Below are 12,584 nucleotides of genomic sequence, written 5' to 3' on the forward strand. Positions count from 1 at the left end.
GTCTCATGCCACAAAGGCACTGCACTGCCTGCAGCACAGCTATTAGCACACATTTGGATATCCTGCCTGCATTCTTCTTAGAATGCTCCACAACCAATTTATTCACTGGTTTTTAGAAATTCATGAAAGCACAAATGAAAAAAGGGCAAACAAAAATACAGGACTTTATGACATTTGAAAAAATCAAGGCACCAGTAAAGATGTCCATACATAATCATGTAGTCCATGCTGTGTATGGTTTGCCAAACTATCAGCAGCACATAAATATGAGGGGAATCTTATGTTCTTCACAGCATCACACACTAACTCCTTACATTCTTAAAACAGACCATAAAAGGGATCTTGCACTCTTTCTCTGCATTACGAGCATTTAATCCAGCATAGGTGGTATTTGGAATATAATCCAAAGGATCTGCCTTTGCAATCCTTCAGTTTACCCACTACTGAAACTCATTCCACCACCAAAACTCCCATAAATCTAATTACCAATGTGCAGACTCTACTCAGCTAAGAAGGCAGGTATGTCTGGCAGAAGAATGATAACTGTGAAGAGAGAGAAATAAACTTTATCCAAGCGACTGACAATGATTTGTCAAGCTTACCCAAGCCTTGCACTCACTCAGTGGTAGGAAGCAGCTAGACAGATCTTAGACTGAATCCAGCCCTTATTCTGCTCTTAGGTTATCCAATATGTTATACCTTGAAAACAACGCTTATGTAAGTGAAGTTACAGAGGACTCATATTTCATATGTAGAGAAACAGCTGCTTTTTTAATTTAAAAAAACTAAATTAAATCATAACTTAAAAGCTATGTTCCGTCATCTGTAGGACATGCCAAATCATATGCCTGAAATATAAAACTGATGCTGAAATTCTGGTAATATTTAACATGTTCTTTATGAAGAAAACATTCTTCTTGAGCTCGGAAACTGACTGAACAATAGCAGCTTTAGGACCTCCAAAGCCGAAGGCGCACAGAGGTTATGAGAATGTGTCTGCCCAAAACTACAAATCAAAAGAGTAACAACAATACCATATGTTACAGAACATAAAGTATCCTTCACAAACACTATAAAACCCCCACATATCTCTGCCTTGAGAGTCCCACTGGCCAGTGGAAGGTTGTGTTTCATTATGCTATCACCATATAAGAACAATTTTTCTCCATTTTTAATGGCATGCCGAAAACCTAGTGGTACCACTGAATGACCTTAGGAGGGGTAAGATTAAGTAGTAGTGACAGAAGATTGTCTTTGGCCTAGTACTTTTTAAAAATGCAGAAGCTGATTTCATAGAGAGTGGCTCCAGCTGTCTTTAAACTGCAGCCAAAAATGGTCTCTACTCATGTTAGTTTGGGGATTTTTTTGCGTTTTTTTGTTTTTTGTTTTTTGTTTTTTTTTTTGGTGGTTTATTTTTGTTTTTGTTTTTGTTGGGTTTGGTTTGTTTGTTTAGTCTATTTTTAATTTAGGGAAGGTGTATGGCTTTGTCTACCCCCACAAGATTCTTTTTTTATTGGAGCACTTCTCTTCACACAAAAGTACTGCAGGTCCCTCTGCTCTAAGGCATTACAAAATGTAAAGAAATGGAAACATCTAGACGGGCACAGAGACCCTGCACCCAAACAGTGAGGGGAAAAAATTAGTGACACTCTTTGCTCCAGTTGCACAGAGCCCGAAGGCTCTCACTTCATCAGCAGGAAGTTTGCCCTGGAATGCCACCATTTCTTCTGGTAATAGATTATTTCTTCTCTTGCTTGCAAGAGAGAGGCATGCCTTCAAGCATCTGCAGGGCACAGATGTACCAGAGCTGGCCTGGTTCTGCTCCACTAAAGGCACAGAGGTCTTGGTCAGTCTTTCAGCACAGACTCCTGCAGCAATGGGACCTTTATGAAACCCTGAAGTAAAAGCAGTGAAGATATTCCTGCAGTCCATTTAGGATCCCTCTAAAATCAAAGGATTAAGATATACATCAGTCCCAGGAGAAAGCACAAAGAGGCACAGATGAGGTCAAGCTTTGAGCTGTAAGGTGTCTGCCCCTGGGGCCTGGGGTAAAGTGTGCACACATGCAGCTCTTTGCTGAAGGTCACCTCTCTTCTGAGAAATATAAGCATAAAACTATCTTTAGGTTCAATAAACATAAACATGAAGCATAATCTTTATCAATAGCACACACCCCAGTTTTAGGAAGTATCTGGAATACTCTTAAACGGCTTTTTAACTAGAAGATAATGAATAACAAAACTGTCAGCTTCTCTTTCCTGTATTGATTTGAGAGAGATTTTCCTTACTCTATTAAAATTGCCTTTTCAGATTCCCAGCAGGAACATTCAATCTTGCTCAGCAGAACTTAATCACAGCCCATGTCTGGTTTACATGGAAGCTTGGGTAGACCCTTTCAATATGGCTATGAAAATAAAAATTCCCAGATTGCCTGTACAAACACTCCAGTCACATACTAACTTGTGGATTCCTCTGTATACTTTGTCTCATCTAAAGAAAAATTACACAAAGATAAAATGGAAAAAGTTTATAACTACATGAAAGAAAAAAACAGAGAACTCTTCTCAGATCTTCCAGTAGGAGTAAGGCTAGAAGAGGCATTTATAGGTATTCTCTGTACTCAACTCTTACATCTATTCTTGGACTTAGCAAAATAGAAAATTACAACTTTGAGCAATTATCAGTAATTAAAGGTATTATAAGTGTTGTAGGTGCTAGAGAGGAAAGCTTTGCTGTACCCATTTGGAGATGTTTTAGATCTGGGACATAGACTGTAGATGGGAAACACTGCTCAGGTTTCCCTGCATAACTGAAGATTTGAAAGGAAATTTCTGTAAAGTTCAGCCAAGCCCAGCACTCCTCATACCCAGAGCAAAACCACTGAACAACGTCCCCTTTCTTTGCCTCGTGCCACATGAACAGACTTATCCATAGACAGGGCTGAGGAGAGACAGTGACAAGAAATCCTTCCAGGCTGGGACTTAAATCTTGAATTTCTGATTGAACTGCAGATTACTGTGGCCATATGCTGCCTTTCCACACCAGGTGGAATACACTTTATCAGATCTGCCACTGCCAAGACAGCTATCATTTTACACTTTTAAAAGATTTATGCCCCAATTGTCTTCTTTCTGTCAGACAGAGGGCTTGTCTATGTGGGAAATTTGCTGTGCAGTAAGCTAAGCCACATGCTTTTCCACAGTAATGCTCTGAATGTACACTTCCAGGGAAGAGTATTGTTACGTGGGTGGTTTTTCTTTGAGGCACTCTGACAGAATATATGGTTGGAAATTGGTGCAGAGAAATTATGTAAAATTCACAGCCTCCCATGCCACAAGATGGCTTTCTCTGGTGAAAGTTGGTGTAAACAAGCTCCCATAAAACTAGCTGAGGGAAAAAAACGGTATTAATATCCAGCCTCCCTCTTCACTGCTTTTCACCTCTCCCTGTGAAGGCTCTAGAGCTTTCCTAAGTGCAACTCCTTCACAAGTCTGGCAGACCTGAGGCTTATTGCTGTGGCCTGTAGTCAGACAAAGCAAAAGAAAGATATTTCAGCATTAATGGAGCTGAAGCCCTTTGGGTCTGCAAGCAAAAGAGGAGAGAGAGTGAGTCCAAAAACTCTGGCTGGGCTTTTCCATTGGAAGAAAGCATTTCCACCACAATAATGGGCTCACTCATTCCTGCCACATGGGTATAATATAAATATAAATGATACAAATAATGTCATACTTGGGAGAGACTCTGCATGGAGCGAAAGAGCGAGGCCAGATGCAAGACGGCCGCTCATGGCTGTGAGGGATGTGAGGGATGTGAGGCGATGTGAGAGATGTGAGGGGATGTGAGGGATGTGAGAGATGTGAGGGGTGTGAGGGATGTGAGGGGATGTGAGGGATGTGAGGGATGTGAGGGATGTGAGGGGATGTGAGGGATGTGAGGGATGTGAGGGATGTGAGGGGATGTGAGGGATGTGGGGGGATGTGAGGGATGTGAGGGATGTGGGGGATGTGAGAGATGTGAGGGATGTGAGAGATGTGAGGGGTGTGAGGGGCTCAGGCCATGGCAGCTCTGCTGACCCACACTGCCCTTATGCTGTGGGGTCTGTGAAAGCCATCCTGGACAGCTGCTGACTTTAACTTCTTCTGCTTCTTCTAATGTTTAAGTGTCCTTTTCCCTGCACGTTGACATCTGAGCAGTATTTATCCCTTATTTATCCCTTTCACAGAGTGATTCTCTCATCCCAGAGCTTCCCTCTGGAGTAATTCCAAGTAATTCAACCCAAGGCTATTTGCTTTCTTGTGCAAACCTTGCAGAGCAAGAGGCATCCCAGGACAGACAGTGCAGCTTTCATGAGGGAAGCGTGGTGAAGTCTCTGCTCCTATCGAGGCTGACATGAAGTGCCACAGCCAGAGCCGGGGCCCAGCAACCCCAGAGATCCATCACCCAGAGCAATAGCACAGTTCTGCCCCGTCATGGCCAGACAAGCCCTTGGGAACCATCTTCTTGTGCTTGCAGCTGAAAAGTGGGTAGTTCGTGAGAAAAAGAATCCCATCCCTCATTCCAGCTAACTGCATAAAGAAAAGCAAGGGCTAGGATGGGCAGATTTATCATGGAGAACACCCACATCCATTTAGTTCCAGTAAGAGGTAATTCTGAGTGTTCACTAGAAGTATTGCACTATCACATTTATGGCAGTGCCACATGTGGAGAGCACGAGGTGTTGCTGTGCCAGGTACTGTACATTATTATTATTTGTACTAGCACCATGCCAGGAGCCAGGTGCCGTACAACATAAACCAAAAAGTAATTCTCTTCTGCAGACAGGTTACAGAATAATAGCAAAGGTGACCATCCCTGACCTGGACAGCTTAGTCTAGATCGGGACAAAAGAGAACACACATCAGATAGCAGCAGGATTAAATAAAATATTTGTTTTCTTCACAGATAGGGTCTTTGTCTAACTGGAGTGAGGATTGCAACACTTAGAGGAAGCCAGAAGGAGAGAACAGACACCTTTATCACACCGTGTTTGTTCAAGGTCCTTTTTGAAACATTTTATCAGAGATATCAAATTGCTGAGAGAAAACTGCTTGGAAGTTGTGAAATTTTAGTCCTGCAAGTGACTAGAAATGACCACGAGACACGGAAAAATTAGACACAGGGATTTTACTCTGAGTCAGTGCTTCATTTGCAAACACATATGCAAAGCATTGCCTTGCTCACATGCTGAAAAAGCAATTATAAATATCTCTTCAAACCTAGTAGTTTTTTCTTCTGCAGGTGAAGACTGAAGAACACATCCTTGAGCAGAGAGGTTCTCACTGCACTTGTGTGTGAGGTCAGGCCTCAACACTGTCTGGTAGCTTCTCCGTGGAAATAGACCTTTAAATCCTTTAAAAAAACGGGATTTTTGATGCTAAACTCATAGTTCTTATCTGTGGCCTGAAAGTTAGGGGGAAAAAAAGAATTCCAAATCAACATACTAAGTTAGAGCTCCGTTTTTATGTCAAAACTGTAGTTTTTCGAGTGTCCTTACACCAATCGTTTTCACATGCTGCAGCCAAGTGAGATCTAAATTTTAAAAAGAGCAAAACAAGAGGAAAAAAGGTAAATATTGGCATTTTTAATGGGAAGAATGTTGCTGTGATGCTGCATACTGCTTCAGTCATGGGTGGAAAGCTAATCTGGGTTAAATGGCAACTTGCTTATTCAGGGACACCATCAAGCTGGTAGACCTGGAAGAGATGACACAGGAGAAAAAATTAAAGACTTGATTTATCTTTTTATTTTTCTTGGGTATGCAAATTTCAGATTTTAAAGATTGAAATTATAGTGGTGTTTCAAGAAAATAAGCAACAAAGTGTGAGATGGATTGTAACATGATTTATAAATTCTTTGCCATAAAGAATTGCTGCCTCCTTCACAACTGGAAGGCAACATTCAAAGTATCCAAGATAATGTCATCAAAACTTTGGACTTTATGGGTAAATTATATTATTTGCATTTTGTTAAGAAGATGCTTTAAGGATCTTCCTTAAGAATGAGAGTCTTCATGATACAGGTTTTCAAAGGAAAGCTGTAGCAAAGAAAAAATATATTCCTTTTTTTTTTTTTTTTAAATATAGAAAGCATTCCAAAAATTTCATCAAAATACCCCTAACATTCATAATAAAATATGCATGAAACATCAACATTTGTTTCAGCTTTTCAGACCATGTTACACCATATTCACCAGGAAATCTGAGTAAAAAACCAGCAGAAATGCTTATAAAGACCTTTATAAAAATCTGTTTAGCATGTCTTCCTTTTGATTTGGCTGAATGCAAAAGGGAAGTTTGAGAAATTTGAGGTTAGGGCAAACATGCCCTAGGAAAATCCATTCCAAGCCGTTTCCAGATGCCCCTGGGTTTTGCTACATTCCCTCCCCCAGCTGCCTTCATCTTGGTGCTCATTGTCATGTATCTCAACCCCACACGCAGGGTCCGAACCAATGAACTGCAGTTTCACCATTGTCCCTATAAGGTGACGGATCACAGTCCTAGCCTTTTACCTGCCTAATCCTTTCTCACAGAGGGATGCCCCTAATTCTAATTAACTGAGTGCCTTTGGGTCCCTAATCTATTCAAAATCCTTTTCAAAATTTGTACTGATAAAAGTGCCAGGGAAAGTATGTATGTGCCAAGATCCTACACGGAAAACAGAAGAATTTTCTTACCCAGACATAGTCTTTGTGAGTGTTTCTTGACATGTGTGAATCTTGCACTTTTAGTATAGAAACTGATGGGTTATTTGACAACAGAAGGTCCCCCTGAAAGAGTCCAGGGCTGGTTTGAAGATGATGAAGGCATTCTGTGGCTAAAATAAAAATATTTTCTAAGGCAGGGTGAAAAAAACATAGACTAAAACTTCTCTTTGCTGAAAGAGAGATTCAGAGGTGGTTTTAGGCTGGATGTAGAGGCTGGCATTGATGATGATCTAAGCAGCAAAAAAAAAAGGACCACAAGGAGAGTATTTAAAAGACAGGCTCTCCCAGACAAGCCTTCATGTATCATCACTTGGCACAATACTATCAAAGTTTTGAGATATCAAAGCACACCCCTCCAGGGCTGGGCATCCTGGCTGGGCAGCATTAGGGATCTTCAACACTCAGCAGGAACCTGGTTGGAGTTAGTTCTGTGTGCCTTGGGAGGAGACAGCCAAACCAATGCCACTCCTATGACAGTCCCACGCTCTCTGAAGGACATCCTTCAGAAGCTTCAGAAGCTGTACTTGAGGAAAATTAACCAGCTATCCAAATTTATTCCTCTTTAAAAATGTATTTTACAGCTCCTGGAGCTAGATCTTGACATGTTTACTCCTGGGATCTTGCCCTACAAGAAGTTCCACATAAAGCGCTGTTCCTAGTAACAATAGATACAAGAATGTGGCTGAGAATGAAACGTATGAAGCAACTTCTATTTCCTGGTGGATTTCATAATTGGTGAAAATAACATTAACAAAATACAGCTCCTCCCTCCCCCAGTGATTCTTCCTCTGCTTGCTGAATATTGTGGGTTTACCAAAGCCTCTGCAAGCTGAATGAGAGCCCTGGCCTCTCGAGAGTCTCCCAAATCAACAAAATGCCTCCTCCTAATTCTTTCTCTGTTAGAATTTGTTTTGCATGGAATTTATTTGCCCGTTTTGCATGAGCTGTTTGGCTGTAATCTCAGCAGCATGCAGCCTTGCCAGATTTCAGAAAGATGAGCAAACTTCTGAATCTGATAGCGACTTCAACAGAATACCAAAAAGGGGCTTCTTTGTTCTCCATAAACAGACTATTTACTTTGATCTGGCAAAATGAATTAATGAAAGGAAATTACACCTTCCAATTTCGTGTGTTCAGGAGAAAGAGAAGTAAGTTTAATTTGGTTTGTCTTTTTTTTTTTTCCTCTCTTCCTTTTTCTAAGGATGGAGTAGGCTAAGGGCATCCTTTCCAAAGTACAGCGCTCTCAGAAACAGACAAATCTTTTCTCTGGTAAAAAGTCTCCTCAAAACACTGTAAGGCCCATGTATATGCAAGCAGTTCAGAGTTATTACAAATCTAAAATAGGAAGCTATTCACTTGATCTTTTGGTTCAATCCTATTAGGACCCCCCTGGAGCTCTAAATGGATACCAGCCTGTCACAGGCCTGTTGCTGTGACGACCCAGCCTTTACAGAACAAGAAAAAGAAATGATAGTGATTGGCAGACCTTCCTTGCCCTGGTATGTAACACAAAGGGAGACAAAATGAAGAGGAAGTCAGACTGTTATTATAGGTTTGATGCTTCTTAACCTTACAGCACCTTACACCTGGTAAGTGTCACCCTGCAAACTTAAACCCTCAGCAGAGCACTGTTACATTTCAGTATCAGATGGGAAGAGCTAAGTCAGGCATTAATTTATCCATCCTCTTGTTTCAGCTGATTGAAATGCAAACAGCATTTCAGCAAAACTGTGTTAGCAGAGAAGAAATAAACACGGAGGGCCAAGCCTGCTCGCCTAGCCCTCTGCAGTGATTTTAGGGGTATAAAACCTGTAGGTTGAGCAGGATTCAGGCCAGAGCATAAATGAATGAGTGGCCAGCAAAGCAAGGACTGCAAGAGGGAACTGTCTACAGCCCCTATTCGCCCTGCATGACAGAGGAAAGAATTTGATAAATTCTACCATATGGTGCCATACTGTATCTTGCTAGCTATAAATAATAGTCTTTCTGTTCCTGGTTTTCTTTAGCTTTCCTTGGTAGCTGTGACAGATTTTCAGCAATGGGTATAAAAAAAGTGCAAAATGCAGTCTCTCCATCTTGGTATTTTTTTTAAACCAGATTAAAGAAAGACAAAAAAAAGATCCAAAGAAAAGAATAAAATAGGAAACTTTCCATTAGCTTAGCAACATGAAAATCCAAATAAAGTCATCATGATGTTATAATATTGTACATTTAATTGTTGCTATCAAGAGCTGTCAATGAAAATGATTGCTTAAGAGTGACAGATATACACCTGCATCCACACTGCTGGAGCTATATCTCTATTTTAGGCATATTTTTCCTAAACTTAGTTATAATTTTTTTTTGCTATCACATAAGAATCTTGAAAAAATCCCAGGAGCCAAATACTTTTCTCATAGCACCACAGAGAAAGTCCATGTAAAACGTTTACATTTTCATTCTTTTCCAGGTTCTCTTAAAAGCAACAAAGTTTTTACTCAGAAACTTTCGAACAGTATTTCTGACATTTGTGGTACAACCTTGTCTTTCAGAGTGTCACTAAACAAATGTTTGCTTGAGTAGTCAGATGAAATCCAATAAACCATGATCCTTAATGATGGTATAAAAGTTTGCTGCATTAGCGTGCTTGAAAAATGACATTCTCTAAAGATAATAAGGGAAGGTTAAATTAGCAAGAACAGAAAATCTGGCTATATTTTGAAAAGGTTTTTTAATACTCTAAGTCAGAGTTCAAAACATTCATTTTCTTGAATAAGCAAAGCTGATCTTTTAAAGGTCTGTAGAAAAGCACTTACTCTTCAAAATCAATTCAAAACAATAGCCCAGACTCTTGGCTGACATGGGCCAATGTGGCTTCACTTCACTGCAGTGAAGTCACACTGATGTAAAGCAATAGAAATACTGATACAACAGTCTAAAAGCTTTTTTTTACTTAAAATTTAAAATAATATGTAATTGAGTCTTTTGGATGATGCTTTGGGTGTTTACATTTACAGCTGTGCACCATTCTTCCTCCCAAACCCCTCACTTCCAAAGTGACACCCACTTCCAAAGCAAAATGCAAAATAAATATGTGTTATTCTGAAGATAAGGATTAAAAAACCTGTCCAATATTTCCCAGAATTTTAAAAAGCAAGGAAGTCAGCACAAATTTAATCCTATAGTTTCTTTAATCTTCATACAACTTAATTTCCTCCACATCTTAAAAAAGTTTTATAAATGTGTTGAATGAAGATATGCTTCTAACAACATATAGAAGAACTCTGCATTCATAAAAACAACAGAAGTTTCTGTATCTGGAACATATCTAGCGTTTACCTGAAAAAAAGATTAAAAAATTAAATAAGTAAAAAAACTATATCTCATTTTGTCCTGGAGAAAGCATGGAATATAATGCTTTTTGTATACTGGCAATCGAAACTATCCTGCAACAGACTTTGTTAATCACTGCCAATTGAGACGCTTAAGTGAATGCTGCTTTTACAGACCCTTGTTCTTCTTAAAAAATCCCAAAACAAACAAAAGCAAAACCAAAAAACCAAATCAGAACTTTTAGGAACAATAAACTGAGTCTATTTTTTATTTTCTGATAAGCTGAATTCATGCCTATATAATCTTTTTTTTTCACAATGTAAAATGAGTTTTCACATGGCAGCTTTGTAATCACTGAGATTTTTAAAATGAAATAAACACTTCAGTTTGCCTGAAACTGACCTGTTTCTTTTTCTCATGTTTCAGAAATTCAGCAATTAAGCCATTTTTGTCACAAAGAAAAATTATTAGTTTTGCTATATTGCCACCAAAAGCCATCTAATATATTTAAAAATCCATATCACTAAAATACAATATTCCAGTAAGGAGAAAGGGGAAATGTTTGGCAGTTTCCATTTAAAATAAGAGATTACTGATAACACAATTTCACTACATACTTTTTAATTTATTTTTTAAAATTTGTACACATGGTTTTTATGGTTTGTGAAAACCTATTTATTTATTTTTTTACCACTTTAAATTTATTTTTAGCATCATTTAATGAAAAAGTTTAAAAAATAAAGAAGGAATTGAGCCAGATGGCAAAAGCAAGCACAAGGAATCTAAAATCGGATCACATTTTTGCCTGCATTCTGCACCTCAAGAATCACTTGTCCTGTAAATATAATGACTTTAGGAGTCATTTGCTAATAGTTTTATTTGATTACCCTTATTGCAGCGTAACAACAGCAGCTCGCAGTGTAAAGTTCCCCTGCATTTGCTTCTTTTCTCACAGTTACCCCTGCCAGCCTAGAATACCAACCAAGACACCAGAGTTAGAAGCGTGATGAGAGGGCGAATCCTGTGGTGTTTTTCCTGGGCAGTGCGAGCCCAGGAAAAGCCGGAGCGCTGTTCCCGGCACAGGGAGGTTTGTCCCTGCCCGCGGGATGCGCAGGGGCTGGGCACCACCTCCTGGTGCGCTGGGGAACAGCCGGAGCTCGGCTCTCCCATCCCTTCCCGATCCTGCTTTTCTCTCCTTTCACCGCTTTTTACCCCTATTTCTTTTTCCATCCCTTCTTTAAAACTTAGGGGCCAATAGCGCCAGAATCGCTTATGCTGCCCTGCTGTCCCCAGACCCCTAAAGCACAGGGGTGAAGCAGAGGGGTTTTACATCCCCTCTTCCTGCCCATCTCAAAGAACACCTCTGTGGGTAAAGCCAGCACTTTACACAGGTCCTAGTCTGGGAAGCGTGGGGATCCTGGAGGCATAGAAACCCCCCAAGCCTGCAAGGAGAGGTACACTCTGGGCTGACAGTGCTGGTGGCATTGCCACCGGCTGGCAGCTCCAGGCAGGATCGTTTGCACGGGGCCTTTGTCACAGCTCTGTCCCCTCAGCCACCACTGCTCTCAAGCTTTCATCAACCTGACCAGAAGGTTCCAGAAAAACCCTCAAGGATCTGGTCTGAGGGCTTTCAAAAATGAGGAGAAATATTCCTGAAGGTTCTAGCAGGCTCTGAGTCAGGCCCAGAGCTCATACACTCATAAACTCCCGGGGTAAGACCACTCTTGGAACAGACTAGTCCTACCACCTCTTATGATCATTGAACAGCATTCGGGATAGGTCTGTGGGTTTCTGACAGAAAAGGGATTAAACAGAGAAAAAGACTCTGTTTAAAAAACTCTTGAACTGGATCCTTGTCTCTTACATTGGCAGAGCCACTGTGTGATGGGGATTTGGCCCCATAAGTGTAGTAAACAGTTTAGAGCAAAACAAAAGAGATAATAAAGGGGTTTCATCATCTGCTTGGCTTTGCAATTCTAGCTTTAAACAAAACAAGACACTACCACTATAATACCAGAAAAATAAATGCTTTTCTTTCTTAGGTTCATAAAACACTCATTACCCATAATTAATCATAATGACACACTGTATTCAGGCCTCTAGCTAGGTTCTGGCTGGAAGCGTAAAGAATTGGCTTCTCACAGCCTCCAGTGCTTTAGCCAGTGTGTTCTTCAGGATGCAAAATTGATTATCCAAAATAGAAATCTCTTCGTTTCCTTTGTTTTTGTTGTGTTGAAAAACCTATTACTTAGTTGTTAAGTCTCTGCATTTCCTATGTCCCTGAACAACTGGCTATTTAACTCCACTGAAGTTAATAGGTTTGCACTGTAGTGAAGGTAACCTAGCACCTACAAAGTCATTAAAAGCTTAATCAAAGATTGACCAGAACTTGGCCAGATTCTCACTTAGGACTTTGGGCCCCTACTGAATTTGTTAATAAATTATGTATGTCTTAATACTGTTTGCTGACAACAGACCCCAGGATATAATATATGATATTGATTGTAATGCAACATCTCCTTGTCAAAAC

General features: G+C 40.1%; 1 long non-coding RNA gene across 2 annotated transcripts; it reads right to left on the minus strand.

The window, feature by feature from the left end:
• Positions 1 to 5,216: 5,216 nt before the first annotated feature.
• LOC148223232 (uncharacterized) lies at positions 5,217 to 11,083 on the minus strand. 2 transcript variants are annotated; one of them, XR_015804716.1, is made up of 4 exons: positions 10,942 to 11,083; positions 6,713 to 6,852; positions 5,481 to 5,732; positions 5,217 to 5,388 (listed from the first exon to the last, which is right to left on the minus strand). It is a non-coding gene; the product is annotated as an uncharacterized LOC148223232 (long non-coding RNA). The 2 variants fall into 2 exon arrangements; XR_015804715.1 differs by having other exon boundaries at positions 5,217 to 5,732.
• Positions 11,084 to 12,584: the final 1,501 nt, after the last annotated feature.

This window comes from Sturnus vulgaris, chromosome 7 (genome assembly GCF_052056855.1).
Source record: "Sturnus vulgaris isolate bStuVul1 chromosome 7, bStuVul1.hap1, whole genome shotgun sequence".
In the NCBI taxonomy this organism is placed as follows: domain Eukaryota; kingdom Metazoa; phylum Chordata; class Aves; order Passeriformes; family Sturnidae; genus Sturnus; species Sturnus vulgaris.